Raw genomic sequence first — 23,158 nt, forward strand, 5'->3', positions numbered from 1 at the left:
TGATGCAAAGGATTGGATATTTAGTCAACTGCAAGAAGCAGTTTATCGTTTACTTAAAATTCCCAGAAAGGCAAACTGACCCATCAGGCTGCACAATCGGTATGACCAGTGCTGCCCATTCTGCAAACTGTACTGGTTCGATGATTCCTTCGCTTTCCAGCCTCCTGATTTCTGCTTCTTCTTTTGACACTGGGCAAGCCTTGCAGAATTGTGGAATTGCTTCCTAGTCAACATACACTTAACGGCAAGGTCCTAGGGAGCGCTGCTGAACAAAGAGAACTTGAAGTGCAGGTTCATAGCTCCTTAAACGTTGAGTTGCAGTAGATAGGATAATGAAGAAGGCATTATGTATGCTTTCCATCATTGGTCAGAGTATTTAGTACAGGATTTGGGATGCCATGTTGTGGCTGTACAGGACATTGATTAGGCCACTTTCGGAATATTATGTGTAATTCTGGTCTCCTTCCTAGTGGAAAGATGTTCTGAAACTTGAAAGGGTTCAGAAAAGATTTACAAGGATATTGCCAGAGTTGGAGGATTTGAGCTATAAGGAGCGATTGAATAGGCTAGGGCTATTTTCCTTGGAGCTTGGAGACTGAGGGGTATGGATAGGATAAATAGACAAAGTCTCTTCCTGGGGTGGGGAAGTCTAGAATAAGAGGGCATAGATTTTAGGGTGAGAGGGGAAAAGATATAAAAGAGACCGAAGGAGCAGCTTTCTCATGCAGGGGATAGTATGGAATGAGCTGCCAGAGGAATTGGTGGAAGCTAGTACAATTGCAACATTTAAAAGGCACCTGGATTGGTATATGAATCTGAAGTGTTTGGAGGGATATGGGCCGGGTGCTAGCAGATGGGATTAGATTGGGTTGGGATATCTCTTCATCCTGGATGAGTTGGACTGAAGGGTCTGTTTCCATGCTCTACATCTCTATGGCTTTGGTTCCTTTGATAGTCCTGAGACTTTCCCAAAAAATTTAGTTAGGACTTCACTCAGGCAGCCATTTTCTAATCAAAAAACTTTGAGCTCATCAAGGTTAATCTTTCTCAACCAATTCTGCCCGATCAATCTTGGGCCACAACCTTTTAGTACCAACTGCTTCTCATAGACCAGAACTAAAATTGTACCATTAATCTGTAATGGTTCCCCAGTATACTTCCTCAGTCTATCCGAAGTCTTGCACAAACTTAAGGATTGGAGACCAGAGAGAATCCTGATAAAGACTGGTTCTGCAATCATTGATACAGCTGCACCAGTATCAACCTCCATTAGAACTGGGTGACCATTTAATCAGAAATTTACTATGTCTGGTTCTGACTCAGATGTTGCTAAGCAATTTAACTATTCCAAGCCACATGCAGGTGGACATTCCAGGAAGTACACTCTCCTGGATACTGACCTAGGAGTTCTGTTACTGAAGTCAATCTTTGTAGGATTCCTTTGCTGTCTTGAGTCCACATACTGGCAGCAATTTCAATGGCTTGCTGGACCGGATTCAAAGAACATTTTAGGCTTATGGCTGAAGCTTGGCTTTATTTTGGGGTTTTGGTGTGGGCTGACCTAGAGTCCCTCCGCTCAGGATATATCCCGTGTGACGCTATGCAATTGCCTACAAACAAGCGGTGTTCTCTAAGCTCAGTTGGTGAGGTGAAGACTTCCATTTCCATCAGGATATCCTGTAGCTCACATGGTCCACTTCCCACATTTTCTCATGACAAAGCCAGTTGCAGTGCCTGTTTGAAATCCAGTTGTCTTCAGCTGGTATGTCATTCGTCCCACATACCAAATCTACACTCAGCATCTCATTCAGGGGTAACTCAAAATCACATACCTCTGCCAGTTGTCTTAATCTCTTCAAAAATCCCAACACGGATTCTGCTGGATTCTCAAACTGCCAAATAAAACTGAAAGCATCTCAGAATGAGAGGGTGCATGGATGAGGTCATAATATTCCTTCACTAAACCTGTCAATGCTTAAAACGCTTTAGTATCTGGTGCCTTTGGGAAAGTTAGGATCTTAAGAGCAGAAAATGCTGCAGGTCTACAAGCAGTCAGAAGGATTACTTCTTGCTTTTCCTCTGCCCCAATGTCCTTTGCCTGGAAAAAAATTGATGCATTATTTCCACATACTGGGCCCAGTCTTCGATGGCAGGGTCAAATGAGTTAAGTTTCCCAAGTAAAGGTGTTATGCCAGAAATGCTTACCTCAACTCAAAGATGACTGTTGGAAGCAAATTTTCTTCAGGACAGGCTCTGAAATAACTGCACCAAGGCTGATATCCTGTCACCAAGTCATCCTTTATTTATACATACACAGTACAGTTTATTTGTTTTTATTTATTGCTGGCACATGTACCTAAGTACTGTAAAACGTTTTGTTTTGCAAGCAGCATACACAGGTCATAGCAAACAAGGACATCGGGCCATAGGGTGCTTGGACAGAGTGAGGCATACAAGGTTACGGCTGCACAGGAGGTGCACAAAGCAAGATCAACATTAGGTTTGAAATTAGAGCCCATTCAGCAGTCTAATAAGGCAAAAGCTGTTCTTTAACCTGTTGATGTGTGGGTGTTCAAGATTTTGTACATTCTGCCTAATGGAAGAGGTTTCACTACAGATACTGCTGGAATTAAAATTCATTTGATTAATTTTGAGTAAATAGGCTCTTACAGGCGCCATTTCAAAAGGCAGGTATGAGTCAACCACATTGACTGTGAGACTGCAGATCTTCTTTTCTCGGAAGGGCATGAATGAACCTGCTGGAATTTTTAATTCCAGCAGCACCTGTAGTGAAAATGAACTCGTGTCCCCAGCACACATGAAGTACAGTCCAGTAACATTGTGACTAAGTCACCACCTCCCTTTAATTCTACTGGGCTGCTAATTCCAATTTTGTAGATTTATAAAGAATTTGGTGCCTTAGGGGAATTCTAAGACATCTGCACTTCCTGCAAAAGTTGAATGCCAAGAAATAAGAAACCTAGCAATCATCTATTATTCAATTTTTTTTTGATCTTGCCAAGTATACAGGATAAATAGAAACTTGTAATGGAAAAGATTCAAAAAGAAAACTGGGTAAGTGTTTGAAGAAGAATAATAACTGACATCCAGATAAATTAAATCAAAATAGAAAACAGGATAGGAATTAAGCAAAGCTGCTTGAAGTCACAGAAAGTGGGAAGTGATGCCCTTAAGTTCCGCTGACTGGCAGGAAATGCTGGAAACTCTATGGCGAGAAAGAGTTAACCTTTCAGCAGGACTGAGAAAAGCCAAAGACAAAAGCTTTAATTTTCAGGAAATTATGATAAGTATTCATGTAATGATAGCACCTTTTATGATCTGCAGTAAAATGCAAATGCTTTTAAACCACTTCAAATGAGTGGAATTATTTGACTTAAAGTGGGTAGAAACAATATTATTCCATTGTTTAACTCTAATACATCAAGACCGTGAATCAAGGCATTTGCATAAAAACATGAAAGTGACCAGAGCATTCAATAAAGCACGTAACACAGGATGAAGTTCATACTAATATCAGAATGTGACCTAGCTGGTTTATATATTTATAAAGGGAAGCAGAGGACTATGACAGTGCTTCATGGACTATTTCCCAATATGGTTCTATTTTAACTAACCATCATCTTGTCAAGACTCTCCAGCATCTGCAGTCCTCCCTTTCTACTAGTTGCTGAAAGCCATCTTGTCAAGGGCAATTAACGATAGGAAATAAATGCCAGCATTGGTAGCAATACCCACATCAAATATATTTTTAAAACTCTGACAAGTAACATGACTATAAACACCGGCACATATAGTAATCAGTAATACAGTGTCATTGTAACATTTAAAATGGAGTTATTGAAGTTTGTGTTATGACTCAACATGTGACACATTACAAGTATGAAAATCTGTGTTTTTAAAGTACTTTGTAAACATATCATTTTATGTACTCATACAGGTTTCAGCCAAGCTGTCCGTTTTCTCTGGTGAGAGTAGACTAATAAATCCCACTCTGACCTAGCCTCTCATCATACTTTGAACTTTTACTGTAAATTGTGTGTCCTATGATCCTGTCCCACTAGTTACCTGATGAAGGAGCAGTGCTCTGAAAGCTTGTACTTTCAAGTAAACATGTTGGACCATAACTTGGTGTTGTGTGATTTTTAACTTTGTCCACATGTCATGGCTACCACCAACTGTTAGCTCAAAGTAGAGAGGATCTCCTAGAAGTTTATGAGAGACTTTGCAGTCATGCCACTCAAACTCCTCAATCATCTCATACACCGACTGTACAACAGATGCTGTAACCTTGAAATCAAGACAGAGTCCATATACTCGGTTTGGACTTGAGATCCAGCAGTACAGTTACAAGACACTGCCAAGCAGACGAGGCAATGGAACTACATTACCTACATGCACACCAGGAACAAGAAACTGGAGAAACTTGGCATCACCACCAGCAGTAGCCAAACCCACCCTGGCACTACAGTCGAAAATGGTACCACCACAGGGAAATCAATCAACTTATTGGACCACACTCTTCACCGAGAAGAGATTGAAGTTTTCAGCCAAGGGCCCAATTTCTGCAACGCCCCCCCCCCCCCTCCCCAAAATGGACTCCATTGGTCTTTCAGCAGACACAGAGGAATTCATCACATGAATGAGACTTTGGGAATTTTTCCAAAATATCAGCAGAGAACCCAATGAGACAACCAACGAACCGGAACAGTTGTCAGAGAGATCCGTGGTGGAGCGACCAAAGGAAGAGTCGATTTGGACCCTTCTGGAGGGCCACTGTCCTGGGCTTAACATGTATGTGCAAATTGTGCTGCCAATGTGGTCTTCACTACATTGGTGAGACCTAACACAGACGAGGTGACCATTTCACTGAGCATCTTTGACGGGTCTGAAACAGCCAGCCAGTCACTGTCCTTTTCAATTCCCCCTCAGATACCAGATTAATTCCTTCCAACCATGTTGTACCCACTAACTGTGTTCACCTATCACTATCTCACCAATTTGCTACTCTCCCCACTACTATCTGTAGCTCCCCATCCAATCCTGAAGAAGGGTTATACCCAAAACGTTGACTTCTCCACCGCCTGATGCTGCCTGACTTTCATTGTTATTCTAGCCTCCTGTTTGTCTACTAGGGACACCATCTGGGCAAGCTGCTTTCCGTGGGTTCTCTCTCAAAAAGATTCCTGAAGAAGGGCTCATGCCCGAAACTTCGATTCTCCTGCTCCTTGGATGCTGCCTGACCTGCTGCACTTTTCCAGCAACACATTTTCAGCTCTGATCTCCAGCATCTGCAGTCCTCACTTTCTCCTCTCTCTCAAAAAGGCCAATCTGGTGTTTGCAGTGGTGACTGGGGGAACAGATGCACCTGAGGCTGATGGTGCTGGTGACACAATTTCATTGACCTTCTGTTCAAAATGAGCGGAAGAGGGAAATATGTATTTTTGTCGGTTATTCTGTCCTGCTTCACTTTGTAGCCCGTGATGTCATGCAGGCAGTTGTAAGTGTAGTTAGTTTGGAGTCTAGCTTAGTCCAGTATTGACTCTTGATGTCTCTCATGGCCTGATGAAGTTCCTGCAAAGGTCAGGATCATCTGATTTGAACATCACACATCTGGACTTCAGTCGGTAGTGGATCTCCTGATTATCCATGGATTCGGATTGGGGAACATACGGATTCATCAAAGACCTTCCTCCACCCTAAGGTCAGAAATGGGGATATTTTCTGATGATTGCACCATGTGACTCCTCATATATTGCATCAGGTCATGTCCAAAAGCCAAACAATCTGCACAATATCCAGGTAAAGGCTAACAAGAATGCAAATAACATTTGTGCCACAATGAACTTCTCCAACAAGACAGAACCCAATCAACATCCCCAGACATTCATTGAGATTGTTATTGCCCTTCAGCCTGAACTAATTCATAGAGTGATAGAGTCCTACAGCTTGGATGCAGGCACTTTAGCTTAAACTAGTCTACGCTGACCAAAATATCCATCCATGCTAACCCTATTTGCCTGCACTTGGCATATATCCTTCTAAACCTTTCCTATCCATGTATTTGTCCAATTACCATTTAAAAATTGTTAATGCCCACCGTAACCACTTCCACTGGCATCTCATTCCATATGCATACCACCCTCTATGTAAAAATGTTGTCCCTCAGATTCCCATTTATTCTTTCCCCTCTTATTTTAAACTGCGGCCTCACCAACATCCTGTACAACTGCAACATAACTTCCCAACTTCTATCCTCAATGCCCTTACTGGGGAAGGTCAGTGTGCCAAAAGCCTTTTTCCACGTATGGAGTCAGCTATTATGAGAGGACATAAGTTTAAATTAAGGGGAGGTAGGCATAGGACAGATGTTAGGCGTAGATTCTTTACTCAGCGAGTCGTGAGTTCATGGAATACCCTGCCAGTAGCAGTGGTGGACTCTCCCTCTTTATGGGCATTTAAACGGGCATTGGATAGGCATATGGGGGATTGTGGGCTAGTGTAGGTTAGGTGGGCTTGGGTCGGCGCAACATCAAGGGCCAAAGGACCTGTACTGTGCTGTATTTTTCTATGTTCTATGTTCTATGATGCCCTGTAGTCCTCAATTCCCCAACCCTGGGAAAAAGACTGAGTGCATTCATCCCATCCATACCATATACACTTCTATAAGCACCCCTCTCAGTCTCTTATGCTTGAACGGAAAAAGGTCTTAGCTTTTCCACCCTCTCCATATAACTCAGTCCCTTGACTCTTGGCAACATCCTTGTAAATTTTTTCTGCACTCTTACTAGTTTAATAACATGCTTCCTATAGCAAGGTGAGCAAAACTAAACACAATACTCCAAGTGCGGTCTCACCAACATCCTGTACAACTGCAACATAACTTCCCAACTTCTATCCTCAATGCCCTTACTGGGGAAGGTCAATGTGCTAAAAGCCTTCTTCACTGCGCTGTCTATGTGTGACTCCATGTTCAGAGAACTGTGCACCTGAACTCCAAGGTCCCTCTGTTGCACTACACTCCTTAAGGCCCTATCATTCACCATCAAACTCCTAACTTGATTTGACTTTCCAAAATGTAAGACCTCATACTTATCTATTATAAACTCTATTTACCATTTCTCAGTCCACTTCCCATCAGATCAAGATCCTGCTACAATTTCTTCACTGTCCATGATACCACCTATTTTATTCATGCTTTGTACATTCTCATACAAATCACTGATATAGATAACAAATAGCAACGGGCCCAGCACCAACTCCTGAGGCACACCATTAGTCACAGGTCTCCAGTCTGACAAGCATTCTTCTGCTATTACCCTCTGCTTCTGACCATCAAGCCAATTGTGTATACAATTTGCCACCTCTCCCTGGAGTCCATGCTATCTAATCTTCCAGAGCAGCCTACCATTTGGAACCTTATCAAAAGCCTTCCTAAAATCCAGATCTACTGCCATGTCCTTATCAACCTTCCCGGTCACTTAGAGCCATAGAGATGTACAGCATGGAAACAGCCTCTTCCGTCTAACTTGTTCATGCCAACCAGATATCCTAACCTAATCAAATCCCATTTGCCAGCACTTGGCCCTCTAAACCCTTTCTAACATATAGCAATCCAGATGCCTTTTAAATGTTGTACAGTGGAACCCCCCCCCCCACCCCTTAAGGTTGAGGGGGGATGGTAAAGAGGTGAGGCTAAGTTCCTGGACCTACCTTGGAAGCCAGATACCATGGATAGGAGTTAACCCATTCATTTAAATGCAAAGTGTACCTTCCCAACAGTCGCCTGGTCTCTGGTGCTGGAACATTCCCTATAATACGTTCCGGTCATGATAAGCCGCAGATAAGTGAAACTGCGGAAAATGATTCCCTGGATACGGGGGATCACCCTGTAACTTTACCAGCCTCCACCACTTCCTCTGGTAGCTCATTCCATACACGCACCATCCTCTGTGTGAAGAAGTTGCCCATTAGGTCCCTCTTAAATTCTTCCCCCCACCCTAAACCTATGCCCTCTAGTTCTGGGCACCTGTGCCCCAGGAAAAAGCCTTCCATGCCCTTTATGATTTTATAAGCCTCTATAATGTTACCCCTCAGCCTCTGATGCTCCAGGAAAAACAGCCCCAGCCTATTCAGCCTTTCCTTCCAGTTTAAATTCTCCAACTCTGGCAATATCCTTGTAAATCTTTTCTGAACACTTCCAGGTTTCACAACATCCTTCCGATAGGACAGAGACCAGAATTGCACACAATATTCCAAAAGTGTCCTTACCAATATCCAGTACAGCCGCAACATGACCTCCCAATTTCTATACTTAATGCTCTGACCAATAAACGAAAGCACGCCAAATGCCTTCTTCACTATCCTATCTACCTGCAACTCCACTTTCAAGGAACTATGAACCTGTCCTCCAAGGTCTCTTTGATTAGATTAGATTACTTAGTGTGGAAATAGGCCCTTCGGCCCAACAAGTCCACACCGACCCTCCGAAGAACAACCCACCCAGACCCATTCCCCTACATTTACACCTTCACCTAACACTATGGGCAATTTAGCATGGCCAATTCACCTAACAGGCACACGTTTGGACTGTGGGAGGAAACCAAAGCACCCGGAGGAAACCCACATAGACACAGGGAGAATGTACAAACTCCACACAGACAGTTGCCTGAGGCTGGAATTGAACCCGGGTCTCTGGCGCTGTGAGGCAGCAGTGCTAACCACTGTGCCACCGTGCTGCTCTTTGTTCAGCAACACTCGTTTATGTGTATAAGTCCTGTTCTGATTTGCTTTTCCAAAATGCAGCACCTCACATTTATCTAAATTAAACTCCATCTGCCACTCCACAACCCATTGGCCCATCTGGTAAAGATCCTGTTGTACTCTGAGGTAATCTTCTTTTCTGTCTATTACACCTCCCAGTGCCAATCCCTATGGCATAACTGGTCGCAGGCCTCCAGTCTGAAAGGCAATCCTTTAACACATCTGTCGCCTAGCTTCAAGTTAGTTCTGTATCAGAATGGCTAGTTCTCCCTGTATTCCAAGAGAACTAACCTTGCTAACCAGTCTACCATGAGGAACCTCATTGAACACCTTACTGAAGTTCATATAGAACACATCCACCGCTCTGCCCTCATCAATCCTCTTTGTTACTTCTTCAAAAAACTCACTCAAGTTCATGAGACATGATTTCCCCATGTACAAAACCAGGTGACTATCCCTAATCAGTTCTTCCCTTTCAAATACTTGCTAATCCTGTCCTTCAGGATTCCTTCCAACAAGGGTGGCATGGTGTCTCAGTGGCTAGCACTGCTACTTCACAATGCCAGGGAACTGGATTCAATTCCAGCCTTGGACAACAGTCTGTGTGAAGTTTGCGCATTCTCCCTGTGTCTGCGTGGGTTTCCTCGCACACAGGTTAGGTAAATTGGCAATGCTAAATTATCCATAGTGTTCAGGGATGTGTAGGTAAGGTGCATTAGTCAGTGGTAAATGTAGAGTAATAGCTCTGGATGGGTTACTCTTCAGAGGGTTGGTGTGGAATTGTTGGGCCAAGTGGCCTGTTTCCACACTGTAGGGATTCTACGATGAACATGCCCCTCACTGATGTCAACCTCACTGGTTTATAGTTCCGTAGCTTTTCTTTACCACCTTTCTTAAATAGTGGCACCACGTTAGCCAACCTCCAGTTTTCTGGCACCTCTCTTGTGACTATCAATGGTACAAATATCTCAGTAAGAGGCTCAGCAATCAATTCCCTACTTCCCACAGAGTTCTAGGTTACACCTGATCAGGTCCTGGGATTTATCCACTTTTATGCATTTCAAGACATCCAGCACCTCCTCCTCTGTAATATGGACATTTTTCAATATGTCATCATCTATTTCCCTACATTCTACATCTTCCATGTCCTTCTTCACAGTAAATACTGATGCAAAATACTTGTTTAGTATTTCCCCCATCTCCTGTGGTTCCACACATAGGCTGCCTTGCTGATCTTTGAGGGTCCTAATCTCTCCCGTGTTACTCTTTTGTCCTTAGTGTATTTATAGGATCCCTTTGGATTCTCCATAACCCTTTTTGCCAAAGCTATCTCATGTCCCCTATTTGCCCTCCTGATTTCCCTCTTAAGTATACTCCTACTGCCTTTATACTCTAAGGATCCACCCAATCTATCCTGTCTATACCTGACATATGCTTCCTTCTTTTTCTTAACCTTCATCAAAGAACTCTAACAAATTTATGAGGCATGATCTCCCACACACAATGCAATGCTGATTAACCCTAATCAACCCTGTCTTTCCAAATGCATGTACATCTTATGCCTCAGAATCTTCTCAAGTAACTTACCTACTACAGATGTTAGGCTTACTGGTCTATAGTTCCCAGGGTTTTCCTTGCAGCCTTCTTGACTAGGGGCACAACATTCGATACCCTCTAGTCTTCTGGGATATCATCCATGGCTAATGATGATGCAAATACATCAGCCAGGGCCCCTGCAATTTCTTCGCTTCTTGCAGGTTCCTTGGATATATCTGGTCAGGACCTGGAGATTTATCCACCTTCACACATTCTAGTACATTCAAGTGTGCCTTGCTATAAGTACTCAATGATCTACAGGTCTTTGTTTGCTGTGATCTGCCTGTACTGCTTGCAAAACAGAACTTTTCATTGGACTTAGCTACAATAAATCAAATCAAATCATTACCTTTCACTTTCTCTCCCTTCATCCAGATGCAGAATGGCAGTAGTGTGTACCATCTACAATATGCACTGCAGAAATTCATCAAGGCTGTTCCAACAATACTTTACAAACTTCTGGCCACCTAGAAGGACAAGGGCAGCAAGAACTTGAGAATATAGCTGCCTGCAAGGTCCCTTCAATTCACAGACCATCATGATTTGGAAATATATCAATATTCCTCCATCACGATGGGCCAAAATCCTGCAATTCCCTTACTTAGGGCACTGTGGGTGTACCCACTTGACAAGTGCTGCAGCCGTTACAAACATATGAAACAGGAATATTAAACATCTCCAAGTTTGCCCCGACATTCAGTAAGATCGTGGCTGATCAATTTGTATTTGGAAATGTATCTTCCGCCAATAACTCTATAAAAAGTCAGCTCACCATTCCTTCTCCAGGACAATTACGAATGTGTAATAAATGCTTAACAGCTAGCGACACTCATCCTGTGAATGAACAAGAATACAGGCATGGTCTATTTCCTAAACAGTGAGAAAATTCATAAAGCCAAAGTACAAACGGATTTGGGCGTGCTAGACCAGGATTCTGTAAAAGTTGACTTCAGGTTGAGTCCATGGTTAAGAAAGCAAATGTAATGTTGTCATTTATCTCAAGAGGATTGGAATGTAAAAGCAGAGATGAGCTTCTGACACTTTATAAAGCTCTAGTTAGGTCCCATTTAGAATACTGTGTCCAATTTTGGCCCCACACCTCAGGAAGGATATACTGGCTGGAGCATATCGAGCGGAGATTCACATGGATGATTCCTGGAATGGTAGACCTAACATACAATGAACGGCTGAGGATCCTGGGATTGTTTTCATTAGAGTTTAGAAGGTTGAGGGGAGATCTAATAGAAACTTACAAGATAAACTTACTAAGAAAGGGTGGACGCTGGGAATTTGTTTCTGTTCGGCGAGGAGACTAGGACCTGTGGGCACAGCCCTAAAATTAGTGGGGTTCAATTTAGAATGGAAATGAGGAGACATTTCTTCAGCAAGAGAGTGGTGGACCTGTGGAATTCATTAACCTGGAGCACAGTGGAGGCTGGGACGTCAAATGTCTTCAAGACAGAAATGGATAAATCTTGCAAGGAATTAAGGGCTGCGGGGAGAGTGCAGGTAAGTTGAGTTGAAATACCCATCAGCCATGATTAAATGGCAGAGTGGACTCGATGGGCTGAATGGCCTTATTTCCACTCCTATGTCTTATGGTCTTAAATAAAAAGGTGCCAATAACATTGAAGACAGTTCGGACATTCATTACCGATATTGATTTTCTGAAAGAGCAGTCTCACTCAATATCACAGCTTCTTTTGGTTGGTCTCTTAACTCTGCATTTTTTAACCTTCAAGCACACAGTTCAAATCTCTGAGATATTATGAATGGAATTCATTCCCCATACATTTCCCTTTCGAGAGAGGGGGCGGAGGGAAAGGAGGCAGGAATATCATTGCGCCTCCTTTTTTTTCCGAATGGAGTCACCTCGGTGCAATTCCTGTGATTTGAGAATTTCTTGAAGGTGAGGAGGTGCACGGAGAAAAGAAAGTCAAAAAATTCCTGCAGTGATTTGGAGCATCCTGACGGTGGCGTTTAAAATTAGCAGGGAGGGAAAGAAAGAAAGAAAGGAAAACAGTTTTTTTAAAATATAAAAAGAGGGAGAGACTTTCCACGAAAAAGAAAAGCAACACTCCGGTCTCAGTTTACTACTTCCTCTGGAGGTTTTTGTGGAGTCAGTTGGAGGGAAGGGGAGGTTGAAGCAACATGGCGGAGTGGCAGCGGTAGCGGGAAGGGAGAGGATCGCGAGGCGCGGCGGTTGGTCGGGGACCGAGGGAGAGCAGCGCGAGACGGGGGAAGCTGCTGGGGAGTCCGGAGCGCGAGGCAGGCAGCAGGGAGAGAGGCTGCAGCTGAGAAAGGAGACCCTCCGCTGAGCGAGCGAGAGTGAGTAGCAGCATAACCCATCGCTGGGAGAAACCTCTCTTCCCCCCCCCCAGCTCCCCCTGACCGGGAACCGGCTGGAGTAAAAGGAGAAGGGAAGACACTGAAGTGAAGAGGTGAATTTTTCTCACCCCCCACCCCGTTTTCATAATCGTTGGATTCTCTCCCTCGCCTCGTTACATACATACCCTCCTCAGTTCATTTGCATTTTCAGTGAGTTGAAAAAAATATTTTCTATTTGTTATTAAAGAAATGAAAATACTCGATTTTACTTTGGTTTTACCGTTTCTCTGCATAGGTTTGATTTCACGTTGGCAACTCTTGGTTCATTTAATTACGGCGCGCATTTCTTTTTATAATTGTTGATGGAATGTGTTTTTTTTTCCTCCCCGTGTTTTATGCGAGAAAATCCAGGGTTTACGTGGGCGGGCGGGCGTGGTATATATGAGGAGGAGATGGGGAATATTTTAATCCTTTTTTTTGCATCCTGCTATTGGCAGGGCCTCTGGATGGCGGTTTGCAGCGTATTCCAGGCCCAAGGGCCAGGTGGGCCTTTGGGAATCGTTGCAGGAGCCAAATGTCACTCAGTTTTGTTTTTTCTTTGAATATATAGTACGTTTCCGAGTTTGTACTGTGCAACCTCTGCCTGCCAGCTTTTTCTGCAAGAGCCGGAGTTGCCTCCCTGTAATGTTAAATTTTTTCCTACGTTAAAAACAACGTTTTAGTCTAAGCTCGTAAACCAAAGAGAATTTTTTTTCTTATTGGTTTGTCATTGCCATTTTCCAGAACAAGCAAGTCTCGCACTTTTCATCCGATACATTTAATTTTATTTTCGTTCTTCTACCCCCACACCTTTCTAATTTCCAAACAAATCGCTTCCAGCCACCCTTTCCTTTTAATTAGTTTCACAAGTCCTGAGATGCTGCTACTGGCAGCGATATTTCGCCATGTACATTCCTGTCACGGTAACTACAAAACAAACATCTGAATCATGATTTGGAGTTCAGTTCACTGCATTTCCGAAAAATGCATTTCTCCCTTAGCAGTTTTCTAAATCTGAATTAATCTTCTGAAACGTTTTCAGTCGAACCGATTTTGTGTCCCAATAACATTCTAAGCAGAACTTTTGTGTTGGTCTGGAAGTTGAAACATTAACCATAGACCCACATCATGTGCAGTTTCTTCCCAAATTCGAAGCAAGTTGTACTGTTCACTTTAGCAATCATGACCTTGATTTGTTGGCTTTAATTGACTAGAATTGTATCAATCTAATATTAGATGATAAATGCATCTCAATATGGCAAGGAATGTGGTGCAGGAAATAAACCACTGATGGATTCAAACGGTATTGTGTGATCTGCAAGAATGAAGTTAAGGTTTTAGCCATAAACCTCTATTCACTACCTTCAAACTTTCAATCGTGTTCTTCATGGGTGTGTAGTCAAGATACCATACTTTACATGGAAATATTGTGAATATGCCAGGTAATAACATTGAATCAAAAAATGAACTTATATTTCATCCCAGATTTTTAATCTTTGCTAGAAAAAAATTGTGATATAGTCATCCATTTTGAATGTTACAACTTGGTCTTAGTTAAAGAGTGACATTTGGCTTGCATACCTTAATGCTATTAAACAAACTTTTTAATCTACTGACTAAATTACTCACCCTTGATCTTTGACTGCTTTAGAAATGTCTTTTTTAATGCAGAATAATGCAACACAATAGTTTTGGTGTTTATGTTAAAACTTTTCCAAGAGTTGTTTGTCATTAACATAAACAATTTGGATGACATGGTTAGTAAGTTTGTGGATGATGCTGAAATTGGTGGTATATTGGAGAGTGAATAAGGCTATCTATGATTACAAAGGAATCTTGATCAATTCGGTCAATGGAATGAGAAGAGGCAGGTGGAGTGTACTTCACATAGGTGCGAGGCATTGCATTTTGGTAAGACTAAAGATGGCAGAAGTTAATGGTAGGGGCCTGAGGAATGTTGTGCAATGCAGAGGCCTTGAGGTTCAGGCACATAGTTCATTGAAAGTTACATCACAGGTAGACAGAGGGTTAGTCTTGCCTTCATTGATCAGACCATTGAATTTAGGAGTTGGGAAGTCCTGTTGTGGTTGTACAGGACATTGGTCAGGCCACTTTTGGAATAGGAGGAAGTGAGGACTGTAGATGCTGGAGATCAGAATCGAGTGTGGCGCTGGAAAAGCGCACCAGGGCAGACAGCATCCGAGGAGCAGGAGAATCGACATTTTGGGCTTATTCCCGTAACATCGATTCTCCTGTTCCTCTGATGCTGCCTGACCCACTTTTGGAGTAGGACTGTGTACAGGTCTGGTTGCCCTGGTCCAGAAAGGGCACTAAACGAAAGAGGACACGGAAAAGGTTTACAAGAATGTTACTGGAACTGCAGGGTTTGAGTTATAAGGAGAGGCTGAACAATCATGGGGGCATAGATAAAGTGAAGAGCATTGGTCTTTTTCTCTATGTTGAGAGTTCGAAACTAGAGGGCATAGTTTTAAGGTGAAAGGAAAAAGATTTAAAGGGGAATTGAAGGGCAACCTTTAGCACAGAGTCTGGTTTGCATATGGAATGAACTGCCAGAGAAAGTGGTAGATACAAGTACAGTTTAAAATATTTAAAAGACATTTGGGCAGGTACATGGATAGGAAAGATTTAGAAGGACATTGGCCAAATGTGGGCAAATGGGACTAGGTAAGCCTGGGAAACATGGTTAGCATGGATAAGTTGGACTGAAGGGTCTGTTTCTGTACTGTATGACTCTTTAATTCTGGAATAAAGTATTGGGAGGTCAAGCAAGTGGCTATGATGAATGGATTTATATTTCACTTTGGAGAAAGGAATTTGGGAAATGATAAGAAGATTGGCTGTGATTTGTCAGAAAACAGGTTTCTTGTCCTTAGTTCTCACACATTTTTGCATCATATTGTATGTGAAGCTAGACATTCTAGTTTAACTGTAAAAGACACATGTCTCTCTGGGAGTTGTTACAATAAATAAACTGGAAGGTTGCAATATTATCATTTAAAACAGTAAAAGTTTTTTCAAAGTTTTTGTGATTGTCATTTTTTTTTAGTCTTCCCAGATCTCATTTTTTGTGCCAGTTGTTGTTCTGAAGCCAGTTGTGGATGTGCTGTAACAACTTTTTTTTCACTTGTTCCCACATGTGGAAAAGCCAGATGGGCAAGAAGGGACTGCATATGATATCTTACTTCACAATACTTTGCCATTGTAGTGTGACATTTTTGTTCAATGACCATTGGGGAAATAATGGGGTGCCAAGCTTAGTTGTCCTGCTGTAGGCTAAGGAGAATAATTTGAGAATTTCTGCTCTGAATTATTATCTGTATGCAGAGTAGAAAGTATGTGTGTGGAAACAGGATTTGACTTGACTTACTGTCATAGAGATGTAGAGCATGGAAACAGACCCTTTGGTCCAACACTTCCATGCCGACCAGATATCCCAACCCAATCTACTCCTACTTGCCAGTGCCCGGCCCATATTCCTCCAAACCCTTCCTGTTCATATACCCATCCAAGTGCTTCTTAAATGTTGCAATGGTACCAGCCTCCATCACTTCCTCTGGCAGCTCATTCCACACACGTACCACCCTCTGCGTGAAAAAGTTGTCCCTTAGGTCTCTTGTATATCTTTCCCTTCTCACCATAAACCTATGCCCTCTCTACTTCTGAAATCTCTGACCCCAGGGAAAAGACTTTGTCTGTTTATCCTATCCATGCCATAGGGGTGGCACGGTGGTACAATGGTTAGCACTGCTGCCCCTCAGTGCCAGAGACAAAGGTTCATTTCCCGCCTCAGGCGACTGACTGTGTGGAGTTTGCACATTCTCCCAGTGTCTGCGTGGGTTTCCTCCGGGTGCTTTGGTTTCCTCCCACAGTCCAAATAAATGTGTAGGTTAGGTGAATTGGCCATGCCCGTAGAGTTAGGTGAAGAGGTAAATGTAGGGTAATGGGTCTGGGTGGGTTGCGATTTGGCAGGTTTGTGTGGACTTGGTGGGCCAAAAGGCTGTTTCCACATTGTAAGTAATCTAATCTAATCTAATTTTGTAAACTTCTATAAGGTCACTCCTCAGCCTCCGACGCTCCAGGGAAAACAGCCCTAGCCTTTTCAGTCTCTCCCTGTAGCTCAGATCCTCCAACCCTGGCAACATCCTTGTAAATCTTTTCTGAACCCTTTCAAGTTTCACAACATCTTTCCGATAGGAAGGAGACCAGAGTTGCACGCAATATTCCAACGGTGGCCTAACCAATGTACTGTGTAGCCACGACATGACCTCCCAACCCCTGTACTCAGTACTCTGACCAAAAAAGGAAACCATACCAAACGCCACCTTCACTATCCTATCTACCTGTGATTCCACTTTCAAGGAGCTATGAACCTGCACTCCAAGGTTTCTCTGTTCAGCAACATTCCCTAGGACCTTACCATTAAATGTATAAGTCCTGCTAATATTTGCTTTCCCAAAATGCAGCAGCTCGCATTTATCTGAATTAAACTCCATCTGCCACTTCTCAGCCCAGTGGCCCATTTGGTCCAGATCCTGTTGTAATCTGAAGTAATCCTCTTCGCTGTCCACTACACCTCCAATTTTGGTGCCATCTGCAAACTTACTAACTGTATCTCTTATGCTCTCATCCAAATCATTTATGGAAATGACAAAAAGTAGAGGGCCCAGCACTGATCCTTGTGGCACTCCACTGGTCACAGGCCTCCAGTCTGAAAACCAACCCTCCACCACCACCCTCTGTCTTCTACCTTTGAGCCAGTTCTGTATCTAAATGTCTAGTTCTCTCTGTATTCCATGAGATCTAACCTTGCTAATCAGTCTCCTATGAGGAACCTTGTCGATCGCCTTACTGAAGTCCATATAGATCACATCTACTACTCATCGATCTTCTTCAAAAACTCAATCGGGTTTGTGAGACATGATTTCCCACACACAAAGCCATGTTGACTATCCCGAATCAGTCCATGCCTTTCCAAATACATGTACATCCTGTCCCTCAGGATTCCCTCCAACAACTTGCCCACCACCGAGGTCAGTCTCACCGGTCTATAGTTTCCTGAATTATCTTTACTACCCTTCTTAAACAGTGGCACCACGTTTGCCAACCTCCAGTCTTCCGGCACCTCACCTGTAACTATCGTTGATACAAATATCTCAGCAAGTGGCCCAGCAATCATGTCTCTATCTTCCCACAGAGTTCTCGGGTACACCTGATCAGGTCCTGGGGATTTATCCACCTTTAACCGTTTCATGACGTGCTGCACTTCCTCCTCTGTAATCTGGACATTTTGCAAGATGTCACCATCTATTTCCCTCCAGTCTATATCTTCCATATCCTTTTCCACAGTAAATACTGATGCAAAATATTCATTTAGTATCTCCCCATTTTCTGTGGCTCCACACAAAGGCCGCCTTGCTGATCTTTGAGGGGCCCTATTCTCTCCCTAGTTACCCTCTTGTCCTTAATATATTTGTAAAAACCCTTCGGATTCTCCTTAATTCTATTTGCCAATGCTATCTCTTGTCCCCTTTTTGCCCTCCTGATTTCCCTCTTAAGTATACTCCTACTTCCTTTATACTCTTCAAAGGATTCACTCGATCAATCCTGTCTATACCTGACATATGTTTCCTTCTTTTTCTTAACCAAACCCTCAATTTCTTTAGTCATCCAGCATTCCCTATACCTACCAGCCTTCCTTTTCACCCTGACAGGAATATACTTTCTTTGGATTCTTGTTATCTCATTTCTGAAGGCTTTCCATTTTCCAGCTGTCCCTTTACCTGCGAACATTTGCCCCCAGTCAGCTTTCGAAAATTCTTGCCTAATACTGTCAAAATTGACCTTTCTTCAATTTAGAACTTCAACTTTTAGATCTGGTCTATCCTTTTCCATCACTATTTTGCTGGCCCCAAAGTGCTCCCCCCACTGACATCTCAGTCACCTGCCCTGCCTTATTTCCCAAGAGTAGGTCAAGGTTTGCACCTTCTCTAGTAGGTACATCCACATACTGAATCAGAAAATTGTCTTGTACGCACTGAACAAATTCCTCTCCATCTAAACCTTTAACACTATGGCAGTCCCAGTCGATGTTTGCAAAGTTAAAATCTCCTACCATAACTACCCTATTATTCTTGCAGATAGCTGAGATCTCCTTGCAAGTTTGTTTCTCAATTTCCCTCTGACTATTGGGGGGTATATAATACAATCCCAATAATGTGATCATCCCTTTCTTATTTCTCAGTTCCACCCAAATAACTTCCCTGGATGTATTTCCGGGAATATCCTCCCTCAGCACAGCTGTAATGCTATTCCTCAACAAAAATGCCACTCCCCCTCCTCTCTTGCCTTCCTTTCTATCCTTCCTGTAGCATTTGTATCCTGGAACATTAAGCTGCCCATTCCTGAGCCATGTTTCTGTAATTGCTATGATATCCCAGTCCCATGTTCCTAACCATGCCCTGAGTTCATCTGCCTTCTCTGTTAGGCTCCTTGCATTGAAATAAATGCATCTCTTAAAAGATTTATAAGAATGGTGCCAGGATTGATCTATAGGGTGAGGTTGAATATGCTAGGGCTGTTTTCTCTGGAGTGTCGGAGGCTGAGGGATGACCTTAGAGGTTTATAAAACCACGACGAGCATGAGTAGGGTAAATAAACAAGGTCTTCTCCCTGGCGTCAGGGAGTCCAGAACTAGAGGGTATCGGTTTAAGGTGAGAGGGACCTAAGGGGAAACTTTTTCATGTAGAGGATGGTATGTTTATGAAATGAAGAAGTGGTGGAGGCGTACATTTATAACATTTTTAAAAGGCATCTGGATGGGTATATGAATAGGAAGAGTTTAGCGGGCTATGGGATTAGATTGGGTTAGAATATCTGAGCCAGGATACCCGGAATAATATTCCACCTGTCCGGAGGTAGTCATAATGATGTACAGCATGGAAATGGATCCTTCGGTCCAAATTGTCCATGCTGACCAATATCTTAACCTAATCGAGTCCCGTTTGCCAGCACTTGGCCCATATCCCTCTAAACCCTTCCTAATCATATACCCATCCAGATGCCTTTTAAACATAATTATACCAGCCTTCACCACTTCCTCGAGCAAGCTCATTCCAAGTGAGAAAGCTGCTCCTTAGGTCCCTATTATATCTTTCCATCTCACCCTAAACCTAGCCCTCTTCTTCTGAATTTCCCCCACTCCAGGGAAAAGACCTTGTCTATTTAACCTATCTGTGCCCCTCATAATTTTATAAATCTCTGTAAGGTCACCCGTCAGCCTCCAATGCTCCAGGAAAAACAGTCCCAGTCTATTCAGCATCTCACTGTAGCTCAACCCTCCAATCCTGGTAACATCCTTGTAAATCTTTATGAACCCTTTCAGGTTTCACAACATCCTTCCATTCGGAGGGGGACCAGAATTGCACACAATATACCAAAAGTGGCCTAACCAATGTCCTATACAGTCGCAACATGATTTGCCAACTCCTATCCTCAATTTCTGATCAATGTGTAATAAGATCACTGAACAGGTTGATTGAAAAATAGCTGCGCTCTGGCTCTCTGTCTGGCTCTCGGCTCTCTGTCTGGCGCTCTCTCTTGCTAAATGCATATTCCACACAGTTTATTAAATTACAAATTGTTTTCCTATTGAGTATGAGTTTGGTTAAGAGTCTTTAATATAATACAGCAATCCAGTTATTTGACATCCTATTCTGAAATATATATTCTATATACTATTCCTAAGAAGGAAGTATTGCCACACAATCCACAAGTGAACAAATATTATCATTTTATTTACACCGATCCATTGACATTAAGAGCAGATGTCCCAATTCCTTTGAATAAGCATTTTCCAACATTCTCTGCAGCAAATGTGTCACATTTAAGTCTAATATGTTCTCATTGCCTCCTTTTATCTTTTCATGATAACAATACAGTGTATTCAAGTACAATTAGTCCATTCAGTCCATTTATTTGTATTTTCAACAAGTTGACGCCTCTTTTGGCGAGTCGTCGTCCAGAGGAGCAGAGTCAGAAAGATACTTGATTTTGACATAAAATTTCGGACATGGAGGTACAGGAGTGAACAAAGGTTGATTAATAAGATTCTTCTTTGGCTTGGGCGAAAAGCAATGCACGGTCCATTTCATGCATAAGCGGACAACAATGTATAATCCTTGGATTAGACCAAGGATTATCAGCGCGTCCCACATGAACCATCAGCACAGTGACCATAGCCAGCAGGTATGGAGTCCATCCATATGAGTCGGATGATGTTGGGGCAGGTATCTTCCCTACGTCTTGACCCATTTTGTTGATGACATCTGTGTCATGTACAGTGTCTTTTAGAGAAATTGTCTAGGTAGGTGCAACGTTGTGGGCTAATAACAGAACAAGCGCCTCCTTTAGCAAGGAGGAAATCCAGCACTAATCAATTCTGAAATGTCATCATCTGGGTCTTTGGTAGTTCTTTGCTCATTAGTGTCAATGTGTGAGTAATTGAGTTGGCTTGTTTTTCGATGTTATATGCAAGGTCACCTGTCTGATGTAGGGCCATCTCAACATCTCCTCTAACCTAATAATAAGACCCGTTGTGATAAGTAGGTAAGTGCTGCATTTTGGTTGTTTTATTCTTTAGACTAGTTTTTTTTTAAAAAAGGTTACTTTTAGAGGGATGGCAGTGAAGGCAGTGCAGTGTTCCTCTTGCAACATGTTTAAGGTGAGGGATGCCATGGTCGTCCCTGCTGATTACACTTGCAGGAAGTGCACCCGTCTCCAGCTCCTCCAAGACCAGTGTTAGGGAACTGGAGCTGGAGTTGGATGAACTTAGGATCATTCGGGAGGCAGAGGGGATCATAGATCGGAGCTTTAGGAAAGTAGTAACTCCAAAGATTGCAGACAGATGTGTGACAGTGAGGGGGACTGGAGGAAGCAGCCAGTACAGGGACCCCCTGCGGCTCAAGAACAAGTATACCGTTTTGGATGCTTGTGGGGGGGACGACTTACCCGGGATAAGCAATGGGGTTCAGGCCTCTGGCAAGGAGCCTGTCCCCGTTGCTCAGAAGGGAAGGGTGGAGAAGAGCAGAGCAATAGTTATTGGGGACTCGATAGTTCGGGGCACAGATAGACGGTTTTGTGGGGGCGAGAGAGACTCACGTTTGGTATGTTGACTCCCAGGTGCAAGGGTACGTGACGTCTCTGATCATGTTTTCCGGAGGGGGAGCAGCCCGAAGTCGTAGTCCACATTGACACCAACGACATAGGTAGGAAGAGGGCTGAGGATGTTAGGCAGGCTTTCAGGGAGCTAGGTTGGAAGCTCAGAGTTAGAACAAACAGAGTTGTTGTCTCTGGTTTGTTACCCATGCCACATGATTTGGGGCTGTTCTCATTGGAGAAGAGAAGGTTTAGGGGAGATCTGATAGAAGTGTATAAGATGATTAGGGGTTTAGATAGGGTAGATACTAAGAACCTTTTACCGCTAATGGAGTCAGGTGTTACTAGGGGACATAGCTTTAAATTAAGGGGTGGTAGGTATAGGACAGATGTTAGGGGTAGATTCTTCACACAGCGGGTTGTGAGTTCATGGAATGCCCTGCCCGTATCAGTGGTGAACTCTCCTTCTTTATGGTCATTTAAGCGGGCATTGGATAGGCATTTGGAAGTTATTGGGCTAGTATAGGTTAGGTAGGATTCGGTCGGCGCAACATCGAGGGCCGAAGGGCCTGTACTGTGCTGTATCCTTCTATGTTCTATGTTCTATGATAGAGAGTCGAGGAATAAGGAGAGAGAACAGTTAAATGCGTGGCTACAGGGATGGTGCAGGAGGGAGGGATTCCGGTATCTGGATAACTGGGGTTCTTTCTGGGGAAGGTGGGACCTCTATAAACAGAGGGGCACCAGTATCCTTGGGGGGAGGTTTGCTAGTGCTCTTGGGGGTGATTTAAACTAACTCTGCAAGGGCGTGGGAACCTAGACTGTAGCTTTAGGGTGCAGGACCTGGAGTGTAGGGAGGTTAGGAACATGGCATCAATCTCAAAGGAGGGTGCCTGTAAACAGGAAAGTGGCTTGAAGTGTGTATACTTCAATGCAAGAAATATACAAAATAAGGTAGGTGAACTTGCAGCGTGTGTTGGTATCTGGGATTTTGATGTTGTGGCTATTACGGAGACATGGGTAGAACAGGGACAGGATTGGCAGTTGCAGGTTCCAGGATTTCAGTGTTTTAGTAGGGTCAAAGGTGGGGATAAAAGAGGGGGAGGTGTGGTATTGCTTGTCAGAGATAGTATTACAGCGGTGGAAAGGACGATGGATGAAGACTCGCCATCTGAGGTTAGGAATAGGAAAGGTGAGGTCACCCTATTAGGAGTTTTCTACAGGCCTCCTAATAGTCCTA

General features: G+C 43.2%; 1 protein-coding gene across 5 annotated transcripts in view; it reads left to right on the plus strand.

The window, feature by feature from the left end:
* Positions 1–12,249: 12,249 nt before the first annotated feature.
* LOC132825897 (receptor-type tyrosine-protein phosphatase alpha-like) overlaps positions 12,250–23,158 on the plus strand; it is a 298,285-nt gene continuing 287,376 nt past the window's right edge. For 3 of the 5 annotated variants that reach the window (XM_060841716.1, XM_060841555.1, XM_060841887.1), the window contains exon 1: positions 12,250–12,915. The gene's annotated coding sequence lies outside the window, so the exon portion shown is untranslated. The remainder of the gene's footprint in view (positions 12,916–23,158) is intronic. The other 2 variants (XM_060841642.1, XM_060841759.1) reach the window with 2 other exon arrangements.

The sequence above is a fragment of the Hemiscyllium ocellatum genome, chromosome 1 (genome assembly GCF_020745735.1).
Source record: "Hemiscyllium ocellatum isolate sHemOce1 chromosome 1, sHemOce1.pat.X.cur, whole genome shotgun sequence".
In the NCBI taxonomy this organism is placed as follows: domain Eukaryota; kingdom Metazoa; phylum Chordata; class Chondrichthyes; order Orectolobiformes; family Hemiscylliidae; genus Hemiscyllium; species Hemiscyllium ocellatum.